The 7,915-nt window shown below is 32.6% G+C and overlaps 1 long non-coding RNA gene across 1 annotated transcript; it reads left to right on the top strand.

Moving 5' to 3' along the window:
- Nucleotides 1-5,628: 5,628 nt before the first annotated feature.
- LOC134233014 (uncharacterized) lies at nucleotides 5,629-7,586 on the top strand. Its single transcript, XR_009984898.1, has 3 exons — nucleotides 5,629-5,822; nucleotides 6,709-6,767; nucleotides 6,953-7,586. It is a non-coding gene; the product is annotated as an uncharacterized LOC134233014 (long non-coding RNA).
- The last annotated feature ends 329 nt before the right edge of the window (nucleotides 7,587-7,915 follow it).

Here is a 7,915-nt window from a genome sequence, read left to right as displayed (position 1 = left end):
TAAGTGACCTTGATTTGCCAGAAAGACCTTTGATCAGGGTGACATGACACAACCTCCAATCATAAGTAATCTATGTTTCAAGTAAGAGCCTCCAATGATTTTCACTTACTAGTTCATAGCCTGGAAAAGAACAGATTTCTTCTGTCAGTGACCTTGATTTTAACAGAATAACCTTGGCTCTTTGTCAAGACAAACCCTCAATCTGAAACAACTTTTAGAAATTCATAACTCTGACAGGTGTTTTACAACTTTTCTGTCATTGGCCCTGAATTTGTTAAAATGACCTTATTTTAAGTCATCTGAAAACCGGCGGACTATAAGCAATTTGTATCAAGTATGAACTTAAACAAATATAGTCAGAATAAAAAAATACTATTTTCTGAGTCAAAATCGAAAAAAAAACCTTTTTATCACAAGCAATCTCTGTATCAAGTATGAGCTTACAGATATTCTCGATTACATATAAATGAATGCAACAAAACATTAATTCTTTCTCCAGTGATCTTGAATTTCCGGTAATATGCCTTGAATAAATACAATGACACATCCTAGGATCATTTGAAATCTTTGTATCGAGTACAAGCTTCTGGTTTCTTTATGTTATAGCCTGGCCTTTTGGGAAGACAGACATATGGACAGTTAAACAGACCGTTTCATTCCCGTCCCATCCACACTACCCCCCAAAATACACAATCACTTTGCTAGGAAAAACTCTACTCATGATTTGAAAAAAAGTAATCTTTTTTATATCAGGAAGCTTTCATAAATATGGTTTCTCATACTTGCCCTGAAGTTCGTAAGAATAATATTTCAAAACGACCCCTTCTTTTTTTTTAACTGACTGTTTTCTTCATTGTTTTCATTTTATATTCCCCAAGGTTGCCCGCATAGTGCAGTGATTAGATAGACTGCTCTATAGTCGCGAGGTAAGGATCAGCTCCATACGTCGTGGTTTCGAATCCCACTGTGGGACGTGGGGACCTGTTCTTCCGATGAGACCGTATAAAACAAGGTCCTGTGTCGCTTTAGGTGCTGGCACAAAAAAGATCCCTCCCTGCTCAAAGGCCCTAAGTGCCGATTATAGGATTGATTGATTGATTTTATGTTGTTTAACGCCGAGTCGGCAATTTTTCAGCCATATTTCGGCGGACTATAAGGTTAATGGATAAGTAAAGTTTTTGGTTTCTCTGGCGGCCCCCAATGAGCCTACTCTTTTTCGAACTCCAGAGAAACGATCTTTTGCGTGCCAAGGGGGTTGTCATCCTTGACACGGGGCACCATTTAACGTCCCGTCCGACGGACTTAAATATTTTTAAAAATATATAAACTGTTAAAAATAGTGTTTAAACTGTTGATAAAATAAATTCATTTATGCTAATGTATTTCTAATTAAAATTACTTTCAAGACTTATTTAAATTTTATTATAATAATCCGTTTTTTGTAGATATTCTAAAATTTTGTAAACATGAACATTTGTAAAAATTTCATACATTGTTTTTACACTTCCAAAAAGTCTACTTCGAATAGGTATAAAATCGGAACATTCTAAAAGTATGTGATTTATAGTTATCAGACAGTCACAGGATATACATTCTGGCTGTGACTCCTGATTCAATAAATATTCATGTATAATTTTTGAATGCCCAATGCCGATTATAGGACAATTAATGTTTAACTATGGTGCCGGTTATGATTTTAACAGTTTAAATTAGGAAATAAAAGTGTGTAATCACATGATAAGTTTCTGATATTCAGTACATGTAGCTGCAGATTGTTATATAAGTTCTTAAATTTTCGATTCCGTACATACAATGCGGGTTTATTACTACTTACATGTTCATTGTACATGTATAACCTGCTACTGATATCTTTAAAATCACGGAACAAAATTAAAATGTTAGCACACTTTACTAATCATTTACAGGTTTTGAATAAATTATTACACAAATTAAATTCATTGCTTTAAAATCTTGAATTATTTTTTCAACTTGACTATTCATTGTGCAAGCACAGAAGTCACTTATGAAGTTTACAGGTGCGGAGATACTTATCGATGTTTAGTCCATTTCATTGAGTTTAATTCTAATTAGATCCTTATGATTTGGAATATTTTCTTTAAAAGTTTAAAACTGAAATAGCCATAATAAAAATCTGTGATGAAAAAAAATGTGTTTGGGAAAATTTGTGTTGAAAACAGATTTATTTGTGTGTTAAAAGCACAAATTAAGCTTGTTCATTTAAATCAATATTGGTTGAAGTTAAGTAACCGCAGATCGCCAGTCCTTACGCTATAAATCGTCAAAATGAAAAGTAAAATTACACATTGAACTAACGAACTATAAAAATTGAAGATTGATTAATGTACATATAAAATAAATACCCCAGCGTTTTGTTCTAAAGTCTAACCTAAGATATTTTAAAATATTTTTGAAAGGTTCGATTTACTAACAGAAAATAATGTTTTCCGTAAGTTTGTAAAATTAGATTTAACTTTCGACCACGCTTTGTAAATTAATGTCAACAAGCGATGGAAGGAATGATTGGTCGCGTAATTGTAAACAAACACAAAGCCTAGATAGCTGTTTTAGATAAACATGTATCACGATCAAATTTAAAACAAAGATAAGCCAACATATTAATCTCAAATATCCGACAATAATAATTTTCCATTAATTGTAAAATATAGTTTTAATACACCAGTTATTTTGTCTATGACTACGGGGTCAATGGTTCGCCGCGGTGTGTCGCTTTAGATTTTCTTGGACACGTGTAATCGTAAGACTACGCAATGGTACACACGCTTAAAATCTGGGTTCCAGGTGAATGTGAGAATCGCGCGGTAAATAATTTTTGTATTATTTGACTCTTTAAAAGTTCTTTTTATGAGATCCGGGCGTTTATCGTTTTCGTTCATATTGTTTGTGTTCATATTGAAAAGAAGAAAAGATACTAGCTCATGCTTTTTCTGTAACTCTTTCTCTTGGAAAGATCTTGATTAATAAAATGAAAATGATGCCATTGAATACTCTGAATGGGAACCAAAGAACACGTTTAAAACCTAATTTAAAAAAAAGAGATATGATACAGCGTTGTAAAATATTTATTAATTATGGCAAGTTTACTGCAATTCTACGTATAAAGACTAAAGAGTTTTCCTTCAATAGCAAGATGAGAACTGTCTAACTTTCTTTCCATAATACGTAAGACTTGAACAAAATAATATTTTCATAGGACAGAGATAGTATTAAGGAACAATTTAATATATTTTAAAAAATGAATTTAACCATTCTGTGTTTTTATTTGTGTATAACTGTGGGTCGCTGGATTACCCGCCGATTGATTCCCGCTGACCGACTTTGCCCCGCGTTATCGAGGGAGGCGCGTTATATAATTGTAAACAAACAAGGTGAATATGAAGGCGTGCGCTTAGTAAATAAGCATGACAATTTGGGAAAAAAAGCACAAAACACTTCAAGAACTTTATTCTAAAGAATATTAGCATCCAATGTAGCCATGATTTTTATTTAAAGTAAGTTTGTTTTATATACACGCATGAGAAGCTCTCATTTACGAGCTGAGCGAAAAAAATTACCTGTACATATATAGGTCATGCATATAGCTCATTTTAAACAAGACTAGAACAAAATAACAATTTCATAAGATCAGTAAAATGTTAAAGCACAACTTTATTATCGAAAGTCATTCGAAATATTAATCGTTTTTGAGATATATAGCAAAAACTTTCAAGGGCTCTAGATCCCTAATTTTAGGGGCTAGCCCCTTTTTAATGATATCAAATGAATGCTCTTGCAATAATGCACAACTTTTATTCAATATGTCTTAACAAAATATTTTTAGTTTTCAAGAAAAAAAGGAAAATATGTGTAAATTTTCGCTCTTTTAGGCGTTCTAATTTTTGACCCCTATAAAGCGCCATTTTGAATACAGATATCGAAAAACAAAAACAGATGTGCACAACTTCAATCCTTCTGTTATCTAAAACCAGTAAAATTACTGCTCCAGCTTTTGTTGTCTCTGAGCCTTTATCCGGAAACGAAAGCTTATAATTTTTCTTATAAAGGGAAATAACTCATAAGCGGAAGTAAATTTTTAAAATGTTAGACATCATTCTGATAGAGTTTATTACCATCTATAATGTCTGAAAATTTGAGCAAAATCTATGAAGAAATGAGTGAGATATGAGGCCTCAAAGTTGGCGTCTAGGAAGTAGAAGAAAAAAAAAGAATAACTAGAGCAAAGCTCGTTGCAAAGCAACGAGTAGGTCTTCCGTCATGTTTGACCGGAAGTAGCTTTCATTTTTAACAGAAATGAGAAAAAACGTCAAAAATGGCTTGAATCCTCTAAATCCATGTTAATTTATGCAAAAATAAGCCATTTTTTGCTACTTCCGGTTTGACCGGAAGTGACGACGACGGACGGAAAATTAGTTTTAATGCTCCCGGAGACATATGTTATCAAAGAACTTGTCAAGAACGGCAGAAATACGCATTTTCCGACTACTTCCGGTTTTGCCGGATGTGACGACGCCGGGCGTATTTTGACGACCCCAATAGATTTAGCTTGACATTTTGAACAACTTTGCTTCTTTGACGTATCACAAATTATCAATACTTTTTGAGATATTAAGCAAAAACTTTCGGCCCCTCAAGGCCCTTAATTCAAGGGGCCAGCCCTTTTCTCGAGATGTCATTTGAAAGATTTTGGAATTCTACACCTTTTTTGTTCTACATGTTTTAACAAAATTTTTCTAGGTAAAAAGTTATCGTAGAAAAGGTGGTAAAAATTTTGAAATTCTTGAAAGGACTAATTTCAGGCCATAGCGAGCGTCGGCGCTTCGTACTTCCGGTAGATGTGATATACTCAGTGCACTTCTCCAAAGGTTGCTCTAAGCATCACTGAAAATTTCATGCTTCTGTGTTGAGTGCTTTTTGAGAAAACTGCCGGACAAAGTGACCCTCTAAAAATCACTAAATCGCAGAAAACTCCGAACCGGAAGTGACGTCATCAAAATAAAAAAATATATATCTAGAGTTTTTGATGTTCTATCAGACCTGAAAGTTTCATAAAAATCGATCAAGCCGTTTTCGAGAAATCGCGCGCACAAAATCGGTAAGAAAAAAAAACAATAATAAAAATAGTGGAAAAGAAACCTAAGAAAAACAATAAGGTCTTCCGCTGAAGACGGAAGACCTTAATAATCTTTACCAACAGAATCAGTAGAAGGTCTTCCGTTGGAAACGGAAGACCTTAACTAGTCTTATTTGTTAAAAGACACAGCAATCATCAAGTTGTTAGAAAAGTAAGGTGTTCCGTTGGGGTACAAATCAAAGTGAACAATAAGGATATCGTGTGTGGAAAAATCAATAACATTGAGACAAACAGTCGTCTACTTTATGGAGCAAAATGAAACACAATGGTCCAGAAATTATTTACATTATTGTATTTTTTCTGTGTTTTTAGGTTTAAATTGTTTTTTTTATAGTACAAATTTATATAAGACATTATACACTGTTATAGAATGTGGTGTATAAAACAAAATATATTTATTAAAAAACTTCATTCATTTTTTTTTATAAGTCAATAAATGAAATACAGATAAGATTGAATGTTTAATCTTATAACCAATTTTTGTTAATTTAAAAACAATTGTCTAAGAACTGTTCATGTTTAATTCTTAGGAGCAAACAGCCCTACAGTACTTAATTTACCCAGGAGTAGACTACTTGTAGTTGAAGGTGGACTGAAGGCCAGACTTAGGCAGGATTATTGAACAAAATCTGCTTGTAGATGGACTACTGAGGTACATAATTATAAGAAATATGAACACAACTGTATCTAACTATTATATAAATAGTGCATGTTTTTGAGGGCTACAATCCAAATTGACACCCCGAGGAAAACCATTGTCAACTGATACAAGGGATGTCAATTTTAAATATTACTGACTGAGTTCAAGGGCAACATGCGTTTTATCAGACCCAAGATCCAAAGTGTCTGCCTGAGACAGATAGGCCAAAGGCAGACAATTTGGTTTGAGGATCGACAAAATTTATTTGCTTGAGAACACAGTCAGTAAATATTTTGTGATACCTTTCATTTCAATATTTATTTAGATGTATATGTATTTTGTACTGTCTTGAACTTCACGTCCGTCACTGCTAAACATCAACAAATGCAAATTAGATTAAGCTCCACCAATTGTGTGATGTACTTGTAAGCGGTCAAACATTTCATCGACCGGTCCAACATCTCACTCAGTGGTTTAATGTCAATTGTTTTATGCCCGCTCAGCAAAACATTAGAAATGTATAGATTTGTATAGGAACAAATTCTTAAAAGTATAACAATAAGGATTGTTAGATGCATCTAAACTAATCAGATTTTAATAGTTAACTTGAAAGTATACTGTATACAGGGAAATTTTCGCCCCCGTTTTATTTTTGCCCCTTTCGCCCTCTCCATGATTGGGCGAATTTAAAACGGGGCGAAGTCAAATTACACCTCATAATTTCTTAAACAGAGCTATGACTGGGCAAATTTAAAACGGGGCAAACTTGTTCACAAGTTCAAAAGGGGGAAAATAACATGGGGCGAAAATAACCATGTATACAGTAATACACTGTAACATGTAATGCAGCATTTTTACTGCTATGTATCATATTAAATCCTTTTTTTTATAATTGTAGGCAAAAAAATTGGACTCTCAGGAGGTGAACAGATGTTCAGCAAGAAATTCGCACATCAAGTGAGTGATGAACTAAAAAGATTTTCTCAATTTTCAGCAAGTTAAGATTTTTCCACAAATTCATTAAAAATCATATCTGAGAAGCATTTAAACAAATAATATCAGATCAATATTCAAAAGAGAAAAGGTTCATAATTCACCAAACCAAAATGTTATCAAGTTATTGTTGTTTTTGATGATTTCAGATGCTGTGAATTACACTGATTTACCCCCCCCCCCCCAAAAAAAAAAGAACAGAGAGACCAATCATTAACAGCTTGAGACTTGGTGCACATAACCTTGCCACAGAAAAGGGGATTTGCCTATAAACACTCCCTAATGAAAGATTTTGTAAATTATTTGTAACACAGGAGAGATATAAGATGTATTTCATTTTCCATTCAGCTACCAAAAATACAATCATTATTAGTTAACATTTGAAAGGAAGTTGATGTATTTTTTTCTTGAAAGGAAAAGTATCAAATTTGTCTCAGATACCTTTGATAATCAATGTACAGAAATACTGAAAATAACACTTATTTATTAAGAAATACCATATATTTAGAAATCATTGTAATAGATATTTATTGTGTATTATTGTGTAAATAATATTATTGTGTGATTTATGTATAGTCTCAAAATCTAGATGCAGTGTATTGTATAAAATTGTATGAACAATTGGTGATTCTTATACTAGTATGTTGCACACTTGACAATTATTGTAATTGTGTTGGCGCTGATAAATATTTATATACATGTCATATATTAGTTCATGTACAAAACATATAAATATTCTATAATATAACATAAAGTTTTGGCCTTTAACTCATCAAAAATGTACATGTACGAGGGTTGATCCAAAAGTAATGTCACAGTGTCCATATCTTTTTTATTTGGCGTCATATTATCAAATACAATATACCAAAAGATGCACAAATATAAATCTAATTAACATTGAAATTTTAGTTTAATAATGTTTATTTGAATTTATTTTATAGATGTTTAAAACATAGAGCATAGGGGGTGTCGCCGCGTCACAACGAAACGTCACAACGAAACGTCACGTTTTAAAGTAATTTTTTTCTTAGAATGAAAAAGACAAACACATTTAAAAGATTTTAAAAAAGCACCTAATCTCCCAATTTTTTAAAGACACAATTTTCATCATA

This window comes from Saccostrea cucullata, unplaced genomic scaffold (assembly GCF_032062105.1).
Source record: "Saccostrea cucullata isolate Sc308-1 unplaced genomic scaffold, CSIRO_AGI_Scuc_v1 ctg14399, whole genome shotgun sequence".
NCBI classification, from domain to species: domain Eukaryota; kingdom Metazoa; phylum Mollusca; class Bivalvia; order Ostreida; family Ostreidae; genus Saccostrea; species Saccostrea cuccullata.
The sequence above is the reverse complement of the archived record's forward strand: the minus strand, read 5'-3'. Positions and strand labels throughout refer to the sequence as shown.